At 38.4% G+C, this 20434-nt stretch overlaps 1 long non-coding RNA gene across 2 annotated transcripts in view; it reads left to right on the top strand.

Moving 5' to 3' along the window:
* Window positions 1–20434, top strand: part of LOC101791954 (uncharacterized) — a 132676-nt gene that overhangs the window by 71914 nt on the left and 40328 nt on the right. For both annotated transcript variants that reach the window (XR_011811124.1, XR_217885.6), the window contains one exon: window positions 3381–3493. This is a non-coding gene — a long non-coding RNA (uncharacterized lncRNA). The remainder of the gene's footprint in view (window positions 1–3380; window positions 3494–20434) is intronic.

Here is a 20434-nt window from a genome sequence, read left to right as displayed (position 1 = left end):
GTGACAAATTGCTGGAACAAATGCTAAATAGTTAAATGGACAAGTGATGGATGGCCTCATAAGCCTTGCAGGGCAGCCTGTGTAAGATACTAATTGGTTCTGTGGAACTGGTTTTAGTCAATAAATTCACTTGAGAGATCTTTGCCTGTGTGTGTGTGCGTGTATGTGTTAGATATCTTTAAAGAAAGCAGTGCTGTAGGTGACAAACCGCTTGCAATGTATTAGGCCACCAACAACTTCATTTTGCCCTCTATAGCATCTACCGTCTTTCAAGGATATAACCTACTCAAAATCTATTATTGATGCATTGCTGTCTCTCAAAGGCTTCTGAATTATGAGTTTATTTGGAAGCCTCCAGAATATTTTGATGCTAAGAAAAATGCCCCCATTAAGTTTTCCACTGTTTGCAATTGCTCTTTTTTTCTTTTTTTTTTTTTTCTTTTTTTTTTTTTTTCTTCCTTTTTTTTTCCTTTTTTCCCCCTGCAATAGATTCTATGACCATTGCTCAGTTAGAGCAACACTTTCTGCTGCAGATAGTCTAGATATTAAGGAACTCCCCTGGTGAAGGAATTTGTCCGGGTGAGTACAGGCGATCACACCTTACCCTTGGGACCAGTGCCAGCAAAGATCTGAGCAGCCTCTGCTGGGCCAGTTTGAAGGCGTGAAGGTTTTCAGGGCTCCAGGTTGGAAGGTAGGCCCTGGTTGCTTTCCGATTTGAAACCCCTGGGCTTTGCTGAGCTCTCGCAGTTTGGCTGGGGGGTGTGGCAGTGTGTCTGTGTGCACCACTGTTGTGGGCAGAGCTTGCAGCTCTGGGCTGGAGGTAAGCACTGAAGGCTTTTGGAGGCTTCCCACTCAGCATCCTGGCTGCTGTGAACACTGCTCAGCTACTGCCCTGCGCGGCCCCCAGCGAGACCTGCTGCGCACGGTTGGTGCTGACAAGAGCTGCCCTGAAGCACCTGCCTTTTAAGTCCTTAAGCCCTTTGCTGAATGTGGCCCACAGTGATTTCAGTGGAAAAATGTGGAGACACCAGGTGTTGGCTTTGCTTTTGGTGTTGTTAAAAAGCAGAAAAATCATCAATGCTAGGAAGACACTGTTTTCATTCATGCTTTAAAACAAACAAAAACACAAACTAAAAACACCTCATTAAGTGAGCCAAAGCAGGGGAGAAGGGTTGAGATGCTTTCCTAGTTTTTCTAGATAGCAATTTCCTGTTTAGTAAAATAGGATTGATTAATTCTGAAAACATCAAGACTTAGAAAGCTAATCTTTGAGATGAAGGAAAAATCTGAAATTAATTTAGCATTTAAATAACACTAAAGTTCAAGGAAAAATCAGGTCCACGTCTCAGCTCTATTCTGATCCCAGTTGTGCTTTAAAATAAAACTTATTTTTTGGGGAAGGGACTGAAAATGGGTTATGTATTTCTGGTTGTTTTGCATTCTCTCTCACGCTCACATATATAAGATGTTTCATAATTAAAGACTGTACGTCAGTTGATGTATGTTAAAAAGAAAAAAGCCTAATAACGTGTAGTAGCTACCTCAGCAGCAGTGTTGAAATAATTAGACAGGAAAAATAAGGCATTTCTAGAATGATCTGTAATAATAATAGTAAAAAAAAAAAAAAAAAAAAAAAAAAGAAGAAAAAGCAGCACAGACGACCTATACCTAGGCTGTCTGATATATCTGAGATTCAAGAAAACTTGCAGGGAACAAAACCTAGAGTAGCTCCCTGATATATTTTATAGTTAAACCTATTAGTATACGCATTTAAGGAAGAGCTGGAAGGAAGATATGGTGTTTGGGGAGAATATGGGCACAGAGCTGCATATGCTTCTTGTCAAGCTTGTGAGAGGAGGTCAGTCTCATGGAAGACTTGCTGTGTCTGGCATACAACCTATCTCTGGCTCCCCACTACAGGAAAAACATGACTTGTCACTAAAAAAGGAAAATTCAGTTACGTAACAACAATACTACTAATAGCTTTTTCCTTAAATCCTAACATATTATTAGGTTTTATGCCAAAAAAAAAAAAAAAAAGTCCAATGAAAGCTTTTATTGGAGAAATTATCTGTATGTAGAAGGTAGGTTTCTTGTGCAAATTAGCTGACTGAGGTGTACAATGAGTTGAACAGATTTGTAGATCATCAAACAAAAAGGGACTGAATTATAAGAGTTAAGAGGTAGCCTGTTAGGAGAAACTTACTGTATTTGTAGCCAACTGTGAATCAGGGGATAAATACAATGTACGTTCTTCTTACATTTAATCAGACTTTGTGGCTCCAGAGCAAAGGCCCACGCGTCCCTCTGGAGCACATTTATAATGAATATTTTAGTTCATTAATACAAAGGATTGTGACTGTACACAAAACAGAACAAACAAACATTATGTGATCTCCAATACACTGATCTGTATTTATGCTTCTGTAAAAGCCTGAGGTAGACTCATTTAGGATATTGAGCCATGAAGTTTAACTACTGAATCAACCAAAGATGGTAGACTAGAAATTTTCTATTTAACTGAAATATTTTTTATAAAATCATTTAGCCTTCTTTGTTGATTTTGACCTTTGCACTAATTTTTGTGGGTTTTATATTCTAGAATGTAACACACTTTACTAGACATCACATACAATGAATCTTTATGCCAACATCAAATATCCACAATATGGCCCTTAAAATACTCTTATAGGTAATCTGGCAATCTGCAAGTGATGCTGTGCCAAGTGAAGAGACATTACAGCGCAGAGTGAGTGGTCACCAGACTTTAAATAAATTTAATTCCTGTGAAGTAGACAGGATTAAGTACCAACATCCATTTGCTTGTAAATCAATGGGAGATGAAGGACTCATGCTCATCTGGATGTGGGAAAATCTCTCCTTTGAGTTTAGCTGTTAAATTTGGATATTGCAAGTGTAAAGTACATCGTTTAGTGTAAAGACCTTGTACTTACTATGTATGTGTAAAAGTCATGATACAAATCCCAAATGGCTTTGAGTTTCTGCAGAATCCCACTAGTCACTTCAGATACAAAGAATAAACTGGGCCTTGGGTACTGATGATAAAGGAACTGCTCAAAAAGCTGCTCTCAGTTTCCAAAATATCTCTGCTAGTATAACTTGTACGTTTCTTAAATTAAGAGTTTACTTTCAAATAGCTTATGAAACACATAGGTGATGAGCTGATATGTTTGTCACACTTGTATATTTAGGAATCCATGTGTTTATAAAGTGTTGTATCACATCTGTGGGAGAGACTGCAGCTGCTCATAACTTTGACTAGAAGAAATCTGCTGACCTGCTGGGTTCATTAACAGTTTAGACTTCTATTGCTTAACCTTTTAAAAGATTTTGGAGTATATAAATGCATGTCTTTTCAGAAAACCTGAATGTGCAATGTTAGAAGAGAAAATGAAGAGAATGAAAGAATAAAACTACTAAAATGTCAAACTCACAAGGACCTACTGAAATTCAGGACAAAATTCAGTTTCAGGTAAATTCTTAAGTTACCATCTGTTCTCTTCACAAGTATCTTTTATATACTATAAATATACTGTACAGTAACAGCTTCCCAGCTGTGAAGAGCCCATTTGCTTGACTGCTCTTTTAATTCCTCTATAAAAGTTTGGTTTTGAAGTTGGCCATCTGCCTAGATGGCAGTGTGATAGGCATTAATAAAATATAATATAAAGAATAAATTAAAACATCTGCTAAAATTAATAGGAAAAAATTTATTCAGCATAGAAGGAAATACAATAGCATGGAAAAACTGAGTAGTCTGAATTGATAATCATAATTTTAAGATATGGAGATAATAAAGGGGGGGCATCTGGGATCTGGTCCAGCAAGCCACTGGGACTATAAACACAAGAGCAGCCCTGTTCTTAGCTTACTTGCACGTAAACCTAAAACTAGGCGTGTTATTTGAAAGAACCAGACATCCAGAAACAGTTTTTTACATTCTAGTACAGCTATATAGTTATCGAAGATTTATTTTACTTTTCAATATAACCCTTAACAGCTGCAGTTTTATTGGGAAGGTAAGAGGACCATAGTTCCACCTTTGTTGCTGCCATATATGTTAGGCTACAGCCTAACACAGAATACACTCATTACTCTTGCCTCTCTGGCAAAAGGAGTTTGTCTTAAACTAAGGGCAAGGAGAGCTAGGGAGATGGAGCAAAATTAATCTTGCTAGTCATAGCTAGTAAAACATGGGACAGTGGGACAACTTGGGAGGTTCAGGTTGGATATTAGGAAAAGCTTCCTCACAAGGAGGGTAGTGCCGTTGGGGAGGTTGTGGGATCATTCTTCATCCCTGGAAGTTTTGGGAGCTTGTTTAGGCATGTGTCTCTTTTTTTTTTTTTTTTTTTTTTCCATCCTCCTTCAAGTTAGAGGTTAGACTACAGGACCTCTAGAGGCATCCTCCAACCAACTTGTTTGCTCAGATCAAAGCTTGCTCTCTGCAGCAGAGATCAGAAGCAGGCACCTGGGAGCAGTGGTGGGGAAGAGGTGCATATTTGCCCCCCGGTATTCCCCTGTCATCTGGCAATAAGGGGTCAGGCATTTCCCAAATGAAAGGTGTTGTCTTTGTGTTTATTTAATAATCATGAACAAATTTGTCTGATGCATTTTGTTATTTTTAACAAGTAGCTATTTCAACTGTGAGATATACTAAAATTAACATTGTTTTAGAAAGAGTGTTGGTTTTAATATTTAATGAAGGGGTATTTCTGAGAAAAAAATGTTATACATTTAATTACATTTTCCTGGTACACTGCCAGCTCTGTCTTACTGCTATATTGTGGGTAGGAAGGAGAAGATGTTCAAATTCTTGTTTATGAGTCAATCATATTAATTCTTCTGTGCTGTCCCTGGGACCTTTGTGCTCAGTTTTTTAAGGATGTTGGCTTTGGAAAAATGCTTTCGCTTTCTTGATCAGCCATGTAATCCATGCATCAGTAACCAAAGTAAAACCACGTTGTCCTTATAAAATTCCTAGCATTAAAAATGAGCAGGTCTGATTCGGTCCCTTCTGAGGCTGAGCTGGGAGGTAAGAGTTTGCAGCATTTTCCCTGGTTGCTGAGTACTGCATTATCTGCGAATCTCCCCATATTCCACTTATTTTTTAAACTGGTCCTGGGTTTGTCCCTAGCATGCCTCAATACCTGAGTCTGTTACATTATATTATTTTGGAAATCTGCTGTGATTACTGCCTAATCCCTTTGTGCACATCTCTTGGCCTTCTCCTGGAAACAAGGATTAACCTTCTGTGGCATTTTTGATCTAGCTAGCCATGGAATATGAATCACTTCTAATGCTGGTAAAGGGCTTTGTGAACTGTGTGAAATCTGCCTTCTGAGATGCAAAGCACGACATTAAACTTCCTTTGCTGTTGCAGAGAACCATCTGTGTGGTGCCCGGGAAGACGTGCCCGTCTCAGTGTCATTGACACTAGCAGCGGTTTTCTTGTGCAGAATGTTTTGTGTTGCGTGCAGCACTGGAGGCTCAATAGCACTCATTGATCAGCTGGATGCCCTCAGCAGTGGCTTGTTGTGCCACTTGCTGACAGTGTCTGGTCAGGCTGCGCGCCCATCTCGGCCCGCTGGAGAGCTGCTGGGGCCTGCAGAGTGCCCAAGAATTGTATGTCAGGCCTACAATTATCATCTGAAGGCCTCTTTCCGTTTGCTTTTATCTGGACATTTTCTTACCCTCCCTTTTTTCCTTGAAAACAAGCAGCATCCCTTTGAGGTGAACAAACTATTTTGTGTAGGAAGCATCGGTTGTCTATATTCAGTTTTATGCTCTCTCAGTTCCTTACAAAGGCATGCAGGAACTTGTCTCAGCACACAGTTAGAAGCATACTTTAGGGAGTATCGTGTGTGTGTGTTTGTATATACACACATATGAATTTGTATTTATGTAACACATATAAAATTAAAAGCCAAAGTCCTTTATTTTTTTTTAGCAACCTGCTTATGAATTTGATATCATAAGGATGTAGGCTTGCAGAGAAGCCCTGATAAAGGCCAGGGATGGAGACAGATAAAAGAAAAAAAAGGCAGACATAACCAAGACAAAATTGATCCAGCAAGTCAAAGACTCATGATTAAATAGGTAAGATTACTCTGAGAAGAACTTAGTTTGCATCTTTTTTTTTTTTTTTTTCCTGTTACAGATCATTTTTATAGTTATTTTTGGTGGGTGGGGAGTCTTACTTCAGGTAATACAACTTTTGCTATCATGGTATATTGCAGTGGCACTCAGTACCCACTGCACTAGTTAAGGGTCTGAGAGGAGTATTTCTGTTATAAATCTGGAAGATTATACCTCTGTCTTCTCACATTGCATCATCCTGAAACTTGACAAGTTGTCAGCGGAGAGGCAATTATTTCTACCAAAACATTAAGAATATAAGTAATATTTCTAACCTATGCAGTCGCATAAGAATCTATGGATTTTGTAGAATGGAGGAGATGGGGGTTTTGTTTGTTTGTATGTTTGTTTTGTCCCAACTATAAAAGTTATATGTCAATACCATAAAAATGAAATTTGCTTGCATCTAGTTGAAAATGAGGTTTAATTGCATTTATAGTTGTCAGGGGTGAGGGAGAAGGAGTGACACAGTTGAAACCGTAAGATAGCTGAGAAAAAAAGCAGTGGGGCTGGCCAGAAAATAAAACTCCATCCTGTGAAAGAGAGGTGGTATTATTTTCAGTTTGCAGATTCTTGTTTTCAGGAGCAGCCTGTGCTGGAAGAAGAGCCTGTGTTTCCCAGCAGTGACTCACTGAGTCTCATGAGCAACAGGGAGAGCACGTGTGAGGTGAGCCAGGAGCGGCTGTTAGGATCTGGCCAGGTGAGGCTATTAGCAGGCTGGACCCTGAACATTTTGGAAGAGTGAGACAAAGACACGCCAGGGATGTTTGGAGGGGCAAAAGGAGCCTGAGAGCAGAGTGAAGGAATCTTTAGAGCCATTTGATAATGTGTACCAGATTAGAGGAGCGTCTTGAATCATCCATGAAATGTGTGAAACAAGTGATACGAACAGTTTAACCAACTGAGAGGAAATGAACTGCAAATGCAAAATTAAGATTACCATTTCAGAATACTGGTTTATGTGAAGAAAGCTAAGTGGTGTTGGCACGGTTGGTAATTTTCAGTTATCATAAATTAGCTTTAGGAATGCTGGTTATGGATGATCATATTTTCTTATGCAAAATATTTAGGGTTTCTAAGGTGCATTAGTACACTCTCCCAGGAAGGTGCCACAGATACTTAAAGGTTTTGATGTGTCTGACAGCTGCTAGTTGTTTGCTTACCAGTGGGGGGACTTTGCTTGCGAGCTTCGTCACCAATGTAGAAGTGTTTCATACATGTGCCATGCAGTATAAACAGCAGATTGCCTGCCTGTCTGCCAAGTTCTCAGGACATTGGTGCCTATGAAGTTCCTCTGGGAGTGCTGAGCATTCACAACGGTTTGCTATGCTAGTGTTTTGTGTTTTTTTTTTTTTTTTTTTTTTTTGTTTCCCCAAGACACGAACCATTCAGCATCATGTCAACATAGCCACTGCATGATCTCTCATCCTGCAGAAAGATCTGAGTTGGACTTAAGAGAGCCCATCATAATTAACAAGGATGTTAACCTCCTCCTTGAGGGAGAGCTCATTTCCACAAAGACTCCTTCCCATTGGATGATCGCTGCTGGAAGGAAGGAAAGAATAGTTTGACTTTTGTGATATTGAGAGCTTTTAGGTACTTGGCAAGTTGAGCTGCTCATATCATGGATTTGCTTCATCTTTCCCATTGAGCCATTCCATGAGGTTTCCAGATTAGGTGACTATTGTCACACAGAGCTCTTCTGACTGCATAAACTGTTTCTTGATTTGCATTTTTTCCTTAATTAGCCTCTGGTCTTTCAGGGTTGCCTCTCTCCATTCAAGTACTAGTATCCCTATGCCCGGCTTTTGCAAACTTTCTTTCTGCCACCCGCTCCAAGGAGAAATTTTCAGTAGCTCCTACTGTTGTAAAGAGTAACAGATGTTAAATGCAATTGCACCTACAGATAGAATTCCTTCCCCTTTTATTTCATTGTTGCTTTCTACTGCTAGGCCACTTGGCAATCCGGTGGAGGACACTACTAGACTTGAGAGTTCTTCTACAAATTTTTAAACCTTTGTGCTTCTCTTCTGTAAAATGCCTCTCAAAAATAAATTTGAATCCACACTGTAGCTGAATTTAAAATAAATTTAGTTACTGGTAATCTAAATAAATACATGTTCCTAAAATTAAAATGGCTATTTGGAAACATAAGTGGACATGATGCATACAAATGCATTGATTAGAAACAGTGTAGTGTGATCATATGCTAAATTTTTCATCTTATTTCCCTGTAATTCACAGCAGTGGAAACCTGAAAGTGGCAAAAAAGAGGAAGTGGGAAAACAAAAACTCTGCAGCAATAGAAACTGGAGATGCACAGCAGAAGTTCACACATCTTCTACCTTTGTGTGCTAACACTTCTGATTTGAACTGTTAATTGCTCTTGTGCTTTTAACTCTTTGGCAACCATTGTTTTGAGTTGTCTATTACAGCAGGAGAAGCCACTGTTTAGTATAAAAGTAGTGAGGGAAATACATTATTGGCTTTTTATTGCCTAAAAGTCTCTCTCAGACTGCATTTCATCTTAGTTTAAACAGCAGCCACTTTTAGGAAGTGGCAATGTCCCTTAGAATAAAAGTGACAAGACTCATTCTAAACAAGCATCCTTCAGTACACCCAATACAAGTGACTGGCTTTAATTTTGAGGGGAAGCTGGTAAGAAGGAAAAACTTTCATTTCTGTTATTATCATACATTACATCATATATACGTTATTATCTTACATTCTTTATTTTCTTTCTTCTGGCTTTATTAGCTGGGTATCAGTCCAGTTCATACAATATAATAAGAATTGTTAGAAATAAATATAAAAAAAATAGTGCTCATACCTTACCCAGTGATACTGTACAGATTTATCATGAGATGCACAAAGTTTATCCTCAGATACTACCTTCAGGGGTCTTAACAATTTGACATTGGTATGGTTATGTAAGTATCAGATCTTAGGTTATATTCACAGTGATCCACAGGGAAAAAAAAAAAGTATAGATAAACATCCTTATTTTTATGATGACAAACTGAACAAATAAGAAAGTAAGTTTTGACCTGTTTTATATTGTCTTTTCCTGAGTTTGTGTGTGTGTTTTAATGTAAATCATTGCTTTTAAATAGGCTATATGGGTTAACACAAAATAATTTACTTGGTATGTATGACTTACAAATTAAAAACGAATATTCAGTCATGATATCCATGACAATTTTCCATAGAGAAATTCATGTCAAAGATTGCATGCATGAGTTGATCTGTAAGAGAAATCCACATTCAGTCTTCAGCTGAACTCTTTGAACTTGATAAATTGTCTTTAGTTTGTCAACTTGTCTTCCATACATGTAGTACCTGGAGGCAGGCAGCAGCCAAATGGTAGTTCACTGGCATGGGGATTGTTGCAGCACCTCGCTCAGTGTCTTACAGTCCTAAGAGATTACAAATATTTTTTCAAAGATAGGCTCTTATATTGTCCCTTAATGTAGCAATGAAACTCCTCACTGCAGACCTGGTTTCAGCCTCTCTACAAAGGACAACTCAGAAGCAGAGAGAGGCATCTGTGCATTTGTTTGCAGTTCACAGGTTGCTTTCTCCCCAAGAATATTTTGTAGCAATGAAGGCACAATTAACAGAATTGGTATGTTTCTGTTTTTGACATTATTGATTCTAATTAAATTCTAGAGCACCTGAATGGCTTCTTCTGCATATTTGCGGTGCTTTGGAAATCTTAAGTTATATGAAGATTCTCAATGCCAGAAGTACCAGCTTTGTCATCTGTTTTCTTTTACTAGTATTATGGGTAAACTTTGATCTTAAGGGAGAGGGAATGTTTCAGTTCAGTCCAAAAGTTTCTTAAGAGATGTCCAATCTGGGGTTTGTAAGAAGTTCTGCCTTTCTGCGTCTGCTTAGGAAAGTGGTGGGGATAGAGGGAGTGAAGGGGCACACAAACTTGTGTGCCTATTTTTATTTTATTATTTTATTTTATTTTATTATTTTATTTTATTTTATTTTATTTTATTTTATTTTATTTTATTTTATTTTATTTTATTTTATTTTATTTTATTTTATTTTATTTTATTTTATTTTATTTTATTTTATTTTATTTTATTTTATTTTATTTTATTTTATTTTATTTTATTTTATTTTATTTTATTTTATTTTATTTTATTTTATTATTTTATTTACCAGTAGAAGTTGCTAGAACTTGGAAAATTAAACTTAAAAAGTATACTGGGCTTGACCATATAAAGTGTACAACACAGAGTATAAATTACTACTGAGCAGTGCATGCCAGGTGGCTACAAACAGCAAGTCTTTGTCAGCTGATGTAAGTTCAGTTTACAATAGCTCAAATTTTCAGTGGAAAAAAGAAAAAATAGGAGGTCTACAAACTCTCTGGACTAGTCTGTTGCCTGGGAAACTGCACTCTGTAAATTAAGGTAAGGGGAAAACTTGGCTATTAGATATGTATTTTTTATAAACTTTACGTTGATTTTTACAGTAAGCATTCAAACAAACACTTGGCCATGGACTTGCCAAGACCTTTTCTGCTTGTACAACCCTGAGAATAAGGCTGGGGCATTTTTATTGTAAGCAATACATAGTTGCACCAGAGGTTAAATACTAAGCAAAAATCATTTCTTTTCTAAGTATATCAGACTATGTGTTGTAGATATAAATTCTGTTCCTCTCAATATTAATGGCTTGCTGTGTCTGCCTTATATGCAGAGTGGACCGCTGCAAGAATAGTTGAATCCCTCCCTCCCAAGCCTGGCATAATTGAAAAAGGCAAGGGAGAATAAGGATCGCCTGAACTCTTATAGCTCTAATCATTTTTTATCCTGTAGGTGTCCCCTCTTTTCTTAGCACTTGTATTTTTCAAGAGCATGAGCTTAAATTTTTATAAGGGATATATAGCAGACAGATTTACTTAATATGTGGTAAAGCACAGAGCACTGACTTTTGAAATTGTTAAAATAGAATACTTAGTCAGATTGGGCACTCCAGACACTGAAATTTTATTTGCATACAGTTTCAAATGAGAGTTTTGAAGTATGCTAAGAACTGCGATCTAAATGTATCATTCTGAACTTTTGAAAAAGGACAAGGTGGTGTGAAAATACCAAATCATAGATCCTACTTTGGCTAATCAACTGGACAAAAGCTAATGGTTTTTGCAGACTCTACCTCTCTGGGAGACAGTGTACATCGACATTTGCACTGAGAGAAAAAGGAAGGCAAGCAAACATCCTGGGTGGAACTAGATATATAGAGGTGGTGAAAGCTCGAGTGAAAACGAGATTCAGGCAGCTACTTTCCTCTGCAAGTGCCTTGCAAGGCAATTCTTCCAGAACAGGAAGAAATTTGCTTCTCTTCTTCAGCATGATTTTTTACAAGAGTGGCCGCCCTCCTGTCTGGACAGCAATGGGAATATCCAGTAGCTGAGCACGTGCTCACAGCCACCATTTCCAGGTCTCATTCTCCAAAATGCACTGCACACTGGCTGACCAGCCTTTTCATCTACTGTCCCTTTGGTGGCTCTGGCAGGTGCCTGCTGACACTCTGGGGCACCAGCCCTCTGGATTTCCTTTCAGCTATGATGGCTCGCTCAGTGGTCACTTGCGTGCTAGGCAGTGATGTCCCGAGTTGTGCTGAGCTTTGTTCTCTGTGCCCTCAGGAGACCTGCAGGTTTCCCACAAGCTGGTTTCTGGGTTTGGTCTCCTGTGTTTCCTCCTCCCAGGCTTTTGTCTTTAGCAGTGAACTGGTTTCCTTGGCTCAAAAGGAGCTACCTTTAAAACTGATTCTACAGTGCTGGTTTGGGTCTGGCAGGAAGAGAATCTGCAGATTTCACGTTTGTGCACATGCTGCAGGAGCCCCAGTCTTTTACTCAGGCAAGCTCGTATGAAGAAACTCACTGAAAAGCTAATGGTTTTTCTGGTAGTAAATCCATTCTTTCTCTGGGATTAAGCCTTGCGGTAACTGTGGGCACTGATCTCTCTCACGGAGTTCTTCAGACATGGTCTCTGCCTAAGTGACGAACTGCAGTTAGAGAGTGAATGCTCCAACCCATACTAGATATTATTTTCACTATCAGATGGAACTGTGGAACTGAGAAGTTGACATGAGGATAGTTTCCTGACTGTCACCCTTGTGTATTAGTAGTAATCACGTAGGACACACTGCAGTCTTCTGGACTGGCAGAGTTTATTTTTATTGCTGTAATTGGGGTATGTTAGAGAAATTTGGTATTCATTGCCACTCAGCTTCCTCCTCAGCTCCCGGATGGTTGAGATTTACTTCACTTGGCTATTATTGTACTATATTTACTTACATTGTTTATCCTTTTTTTTTTTTTTTTTTTTTTTTTTTTTTTTTCTCCTTACCTACAAGGGATATTTTCCTGTATTCAGGAAAGGTATGCTATAAAAATCATAAAACTGTTTTATTAGATAAGTGTTCCACCTGGACTATTCTATCTAATTCTTCCACCAGTGGTCCAGAGCATCCCCCAGCAGAGCACTTAGCAGTGTGACTAATCTGTTGCGTATAGTTTGTTCTCTTTATCATGTTCTCCCTGATGAGAAGTTTGTATAAACACTGCGATGCTTTCCTGTGGTAAGACATTGTTTATGTTTGTAAATGTGTACATTATTTATGGGCATGCTCAAAAAAGTGGCTTTGAGAAGAGAACCAGCCTGTTTCCTGTGGCCCTTGGTTGTTCTGGGAATTTATTCCAAAGCCACTCTTGTTATCCTTCGAGGAAGCTCATTTGCTACCCAAATAATCTTTATTACTGAATGAACTTACTGATGTTACAGAATAAAGCTGTTCATGCTTTTAGAGGTTATTATTATTTTTTTTTTTAACTATGTTTAAATATGTTTTAAGATCCAGGTCCAGTGGTTGTTTCCAAGATCAAGTCTGACAACTTTCGTATAGTTTGATGTTTCCACTAATCTTAGAATACCACACAGAGTTGCCCATGAGCAACAGTAAAGGGCAAGATAAAATTGGTCTTGACTGCAGTGTAATCGTCTAAAGGCAGTAAAAAAAATGGTGAGTTATCTGGTAGATGTGACTTGAGCAAACTCAGTGTGTTAACAGTTAACAGTTTCATGAAGCACAAGTTGTACACAGCTTTCTTGTTTACAGTATTGGTCATTTTAAAGAGAATCTCAGTGACAGGGAATTTAAAGTCATACTTTTTGGTACTCTTAAGGCCTTGTTATTGTGCATCTCTAGGCAAGTATAGACAGGGCTTAATCCAGCTTGTTTAGCCTCTGTATAATGAATTATTAACTCTGTAAGATGTTTATGATGGTACAGATGACCCTAGGACACTTTTCTTTCTCTGAAACAAACAAACAAACAAACAACAAGAAGAACAACAACAAAAGAACAACCAAGAATATATTGTGCTTTTAAAGAACAAGATACAAAGGCTTTGGGGGGAAAAACTCATAAATGATTACTTGTTTTTGGAGCACATGGTAAGTAGCCATAGTGCTGTGAATTAGCCACAATGTCATGGGAAATGAGAAATGCAACATGAAATAAAGAAGTATTATGCTGAAGGAGAATACAGGGATATCTTATGCCTCTTAACTTCTGAATGAAAAGAGTAAACACCTGATTAAAAATAAGCAGTTTATCTCTCAGCCTACTGAATTGCTTTTTGAAAACACTTATATTAATTCTGGGCTAAGTAAGCAGCAGTTGTGAGCATTCAGTTAGTCTTTTCTGAGAGATGTATTCCCTGGCAGGATTGCACCAATAAAACTGCTTCAACCAAGTTTTATATTCTGCTTAAACAATCTGCTTGTATTGTCTCATCACTGATTCCTAAAATGCTTTTCAGATTACCCTATTTTTCATCTCACTTATTTTGGAGTATCATATTTTATTCCTTAAAGAAGTAAGGGTTGAGTCTACTTGAGTCTCAGGGTCAAACAGAAGCATGTACTTAATTGAAAGCTCATTTCTTGATTTTAATTGTAGAAATGGAACAATGAGATAAACCAATCTACTCAGTATTCTAAATAATTCAAGTCACTTTATTCAGATCTCTAAGAAGTGACTGTCAGCAGTTTGGAATTTGAAATAGCATGTATTGCCTTATGCTTAACAAAACACAGATAACTGACAGTCCCTTCAAATAGGGAATGGTTCATTTTGTGATGCAAAACAGATAGCTTGGTTGGGAATAGTATTGTGTATCTATATGCAGGATTAAATCCCAGACAGAAAGCACAGAGAGATGAAAAGATTGTATTGCTAATCTTTTTCTTGCAGTAAAACTGAATATTTCATAGTCCTCAAGAGAGTAAGGCAAGTGACTGGTTAATGCATTGGCTGTGTTTGACATACCTTATAACTATTTTTGAACTTTCAGCTTCCTTCTTTAAACAGAAGCAATTTCTTGTTGTGATTGAATAGCTGTCACCAGTAACAATCTTGTATTAGGAGATTTACATGTTAGAGAACATTATACTTCCATCATAGGTAAGCAGTATTCCTGATATCATTGGTAAGTGCTCAAGAGCTAAGCAGTCTTCACCAAAGATTGTCTTCATTGCTTCATTAATTACAGGAAAGGTTTGTTTTTTGTGTTTTTATTATTATTGCTATTAATATAGTTTGACATACACATTTTGAGAAGCTGAGATTGGCATTCTTAGAGCTTGCGAACCATAGTGATAGCTCTGATAGCCAAAGTAATCAGCTGGTGCTTGGGAGCCCATTAGTTCAGCTCTTTGCTTTCACGTTGTATCACAATGGTGTGTTCTTCAGTATCTGCCATTTGTAAACCTGCCAGTATCTTAGTGCATGAAACGTCAGTAAAATATTTCTGGGCATGCTGCCTAAGGGAACTGCTTCATGAATTTGGCCCTTTTCCTCCTCTCTAGCTGGTGCTTTCTGAGATCACTGCTGGAGATCAGCCCGAGCAATACATACCTCTCTGTGCCCAATGTAGCTTGGATGTGCGCGTCTAAGGCTGTTTCACTTGTCCAAATAATTTCCAGATGGGTAGGTAGCAGCATCTTGGATGTCATCCTTCTGGGCTGACATGCTCATTAACTAACTGATCCAACAGCAACCACTTAACACATGAACCCCCTCTAAAAGAAACTGTAAAACTGGTGGGTTGAGTGAACTCCCACTGACATTATATGGAAGATGATTTGGAAAACATTTCAGAGCTCTAACGAGTTAAAAAGCAACCTATGCATTGAAGGGGAATAATAATGTTATAATAATGTTTTTGTGTTCTTGTGGTGAAAAATCATAGCTGAAGATATGTTTAAACTTGAAACAGCATGCAAAAAGCAAAGCTGCTGTTGGTGGTGGCAGCCCTTCTGCATGCAGGTGAAGCAGCTTCAGCCTTGAGCGAGCCTTGTCCAAGAGGAGTGCCTAGTTATGGCGGCAGATCACAGGCAGAATTGCTTGGTTTAAAATATAATTTTCCAAAGCTACAGACAAATACTAATATTTCAATCAACTTTTTTTTCCTTTTTTTTTCTTCTTTTTTCTCCCTTACATTAATTATGACACTAGAAGACCATAGAATCACAGCATAAATTAGTGTGGAAGGATTTCTGGATGTCACCTGGGAAGTTCCCTGCCTCAGAGCAGTTTCATCTTAGATGAGGTTGCTTAGGGCTATGGCCATTCAAATCCTCAGTATCTCCAAGGATGGGTATTCTGTAAGCCTTCAGGGCTTTTCTATTGCTTACCTTGTTGTGAAAAATTAGTTAAACCACAGTTGCATTGCCACAAAAATGTAGCATTCCGACAAGTATCTGTTGTAGTGCCTTTCCTTGTCTCCCAGGAAGTTAAGCAGAAAAACTAATAGGCAGTAAAGGAGCCTTGCAACATGACTGTAACCTGGGCTCATTGTGGTGTTATACATGGAGCATATGCACTATGCCTTGCTTGTTTCAATACAGAGTATTTCTTATTTCATATAGTTCTACATGAGGTGTTTGCATTATTTATTTATTTAAGCCACTGTATGTGTTTGTCATAGATGCATCAAGGTTCCAAAATTGGCTATAAAAAACCTCTTTTGCATTTGAAGAAAGTAGTCTCTGAGAAGTCAAAATAATTTGCTTTTGAAATCGATCAATTTTTAGTTATTTTAATTTTAAATAACTATTAGTCTTTTCAGGTACATGTAAAAATAAAATACTGAAATGCAGATTTTTAGTGATGAGAATCTGGCCAGCACATTAAAAAATGAATTTACACGAGTGTACGTGCAGCAGTATTTGTGTAACATTCTGTTAGAGCAATGCATTATCAACAGCTGAATTTACATTCAGTGACCTGGATGTCTCCAACCATATTTATTTGCTAATGGGCTGGAATGCCGATGTCAAAAATCATAGAGTGACTCCAGAGCAAGTGGTACTGCATGGAGAATAGCTGAGCTCATAATGGGAAATGTGAGCAGGCCTTAAATGATTTATGTGGTTTTAGCTTGCTGTTTTATTTCATCTGTTTAACTTAACTTGGGGTTAATTAAAAACTTTTTCCTAGAAGATGGTTGATATACCCACATGACAATTCTCTATAGATACAGATAAGTGTTGAATACTTTCTACAATGATTAAGTTAAGTAGTATTGTTTAACATAAATCAACAACAAGAAACAACCGTATAATTTTCTTAGAAACTTAATTATGCAAAATGTAGTTGCTTTATCTTTGCCAATTCAAGGTTTCCATTCTTGCTGTTGAGGGGTCAAAAATGAAATATTTATGTTTACAGAGAGTTTTGAGGTTTTGTGGATCCCACCTCCCCCCAACTGAATTCTAGGAATGAAAACCTAGAATGTTATTTGTCCCTAGAAAATAGGGCACCTTTGCACTTGTTATTAAAAAGACTTGGAAGTCTGACTTCTGTTGCAAAGCAAAGAAGAAACTTATCTTTACCAGACTTTCAATTTCTGGTCAGAAATGTGGGTTTGCTGATGGCAATTGTTTCTCTCTCTGCAAGTAATTTTCAAACCAGTTTCATGAACCTGGTAACCATATCAATCAACATACTTGGAAAGGAAGCCACCCACATTTACTGAAGTGTGTGATGTGATATGGAGGTTACGAATGGGTTTGAAATCCCATCTGGAAAAAAAGTTATTTTTCAAGATAACCAGAATCTGTAGGTGCAAATGCAAAGGTTGAACTTCCATGCCCACAATGGCCATTTGCATGACTATTTAAGGAAATTTTTGGCAAGCAGAAATTGGACACACCTTGGATTTGTGAATTTTGGTGGATTAGTATGTTAGTTACCTTCATCAAGGTAATGGTGATGACCACTGCAACAGCCTCATGGGAGTTCCTGTGCATACAGGCTTTTCCATTTGCTGTACCAAATGGATGATCTGCAGAGACTTGAATGATTTTCCTGACAGGCTGAAATAGCATTAAAGGTTTGCAGACAAAACCAGATCAAAGGAGACAGGCAGTTGTCTTTGGTTGAAGACTGCCTCTGCTGCCTTTAGCAAGGGAGACAGGAACCAGCTGGTTTGAACACAGGAGCAATATCCGCACTGCCCACCATGTTTATTTGCAGCTCCCATGCATTTTCTGTGTTCAGTGGAGGAAAAATATTCTCATTTCCTGTTCAGCTTTTATGAATCCCCCAACTATTTTATGTCCAAGGATTCTTCCTCCACCTTTTCATGTTTTTTTTTTTTTTTTTTTTTTTTTTGGTTTCTTCCTCCTGTCCATACCCTGCTCTTCGGACAGCAGCAGGGACAAGTTCCAACTCTTGTATGTGTGCCATTGACAAAACACCATGTTCAAACTGCAGCATCTGTACTGCAGGTTTACCGTCACTGTGCTTAATAGCATCTCAACTGATTTATTTTTATTTTTGCTCTTGGCTTGCTGTAAGCTTTTTCATGAACTGCAAGGAAAACTGATTTTTTTTTTTTTTTTTTTTTTTTAATATACGTGATATTTAACATGTTCCTTAGCTTATTGTTCACGTTCTCTGAAGGAAGTGGGAAGAGTGCCAAGAAGTACAGCAGCAGGTGCCGAGATCTGCGTGGGGCCCCCGAGCAGCTCCTGCCTCTGCAGGGCGGCTGGAGGCTGCGCTGCTTTCCCCTGCGGCAGCTGCATCACGGCTGGGTCCAAGCTGTATGAACGGCCTGGTGGAAACTAATCTGTTTGGAAGGACCTGTCGCTATGGATTTTAGAAAGGCTACAGTTTGAGGTATTTAAAAACTCTACCATTAAATACAATCCCCAGTGAACAATCCATTTTTAGGATATCAGAATAAGTATATTTTGCTTATGTAGTAAGTCCTGGGACAATAAATACGTTGTCATTCATTCCATCCAATTTACCTCAGTAATTCACATGGGATAGAACTTATGTGGTCACTATAATCAATATATCACAGCTCTAGGTGCAGATGCATCTGCTTTTTTATTTATTAAAAACTGTGGCACAGTTTTCTTTTTTTAAAACTCTGCAAACTCAATTTTTGCTAATTAAAAAGTATGTTGTTCAGACTAACCTGGAGTTGCATAAATCAATAACGCTACATGGAGAAAGAGAACAAATTATACCTCTCATTTGCATAATGGACAAGATCTAAAATGAATTCCTTGGGTTAATGAGGGTCCTCAGGGTTGTTCATCAGGATATACAGCCTCCCCTAACACTGGTATTGTACTGATTGAAAAGCATTGCTCAGAGGAAGAAAGAGAAAAGAAATATTAACAATAATTGAAAAAAAAAAAAAAGTTTACTGAAGCTTTTTGCTTTAGTACATTGATTTCTGACTGCCTGCACTGAGCTCCAGCATAAGCTGAGGATACAAATTCAGATTTGCCCTTGCTTTGAGGTTCAAACTTGGTTCTAATCTCAGCTGGGGATTTGGCTAAAACGGAGCTGAGTTCCCAAGTTTCTGTCACACTGGCATGAGGTTATGTTTTCCTCTCAGAAAGAGAACAGTGCTCCCTAGAGGGAAGGAAACACGAACATCCTGAAACATGCGGGAGGTTATGGAGCTCTGCTAACATATATCTAAATTTTAGGTGAGACAATCAGGGGGCCAAAAATGCTATGAACAGGCAGTTACAACATTAAAAAGCCTCATATTTCCTATCTTGTTTCTGCTCCATTACCTTTATCCTCTTATTCCAGGCAGTTTGCTTCCTCTTTCTCTTATTACCTCGCTGTGAATCAGTAATGTGCCAGACGAATGCAGGGCAGTACCCCAGGTTGCCTGTACCAGCACTGAGAGGTGAGGACAGAAGGAGCCTTGCTTTTGCTGGAGCACAGAATTGCAGCAGCTCTGTGCAAACAGCATTGCTTTGGGAAGCTTGTGATGTGGCTGCAGTTGGGTGCACTTTTATGGAGATGGCAAGAGGTGGATTCAAGGCAGGAGGAAAGACCTTCTACCTACCCAGCCAATACCAAATTTCCTGTTCCAACCCCCCAGGAACCTGGTGCTAGTCAAAGTTAAGTCCAGGAATCAAAGATGGACAAAACAAATGCGGTTGTGTTTTGTTGGCGGTGGTGTTGGTGATTTTTTTTTCCTTCCTGAGTCTTATTACTGATAATGAACTACATTAATTTTATTTTACCTGAGCTATTTACCATGGAAAGATCATAAAGTACTGAAGAAGGGCTTCTAATATAAGTGACAATACAATATCAAGTGACCTACTAGCACATTTAACTTAATGTGCTAAATGGCAAAAAAAAAAATGGCTTAATGGCAAAAAGTTACAGTGAAGTTCAAACACAGCACTTTGCCTCCTGCTTTCTTTTCTGTTTAAAAGGCATCTAAAGCATTATATCAGAAGAAATGGCCTAATTTAGAGAGATGCTCCAAAGGAGGAAAATTCCAGTGGTCAAGTGGAGTAGGAGTTTTTCAATTTACAGTACAGTGACTTGTGGAGCCTGGTTCTTGCTTCCCCATGCTTCGAGACACTACTCAGAAAGACACCCACGTATAGTACAATTGCTGCGACCTGTGGGGTTGCTGTTCCTGATTCTCTGATACTACCTCCCTCATCAGTGCAGCGTGTGTCTGGTGTCCAGAAGCAGACAGGCTTTTCATCTACTGAAATATAAATTGCATTTTCATGCCCAGCAAAGCTTGGACATACCACCTGCTCCGTGTTTATGACTATGGATAGTGGGAAGCTAGCTGATGGATGTAACGTATATGTGGGATGAAAACTATTGGCCTGGTTTATGAATGCCTAATCCATATCCCAGCCTGCAATGCTTAATTGGTGTGGAAAATACACTGTGCTCTCTCCAT

This window comes from Anas platyrhynchos, chromosome 8, assembly GCF_047663525.1.
Source record: "Anas platyrhynchos isolate ZD024472 breed Pekin duck chromosome 8, IASCAAS_PekinDuck_T2T, whole genome shotgun sequence".
Classification (NCBI taxonomy): domain Eukaryota; kingdom Metazoa; phylum Chordata; class Aves; order Anseriformes; family Anatidae; genus Anas; species Anas platyrhynchos.
Note: the sequence above shows the minus strand (reverse complement) of the source record. Positions and strands in the feature narration are given on the sequence as shown.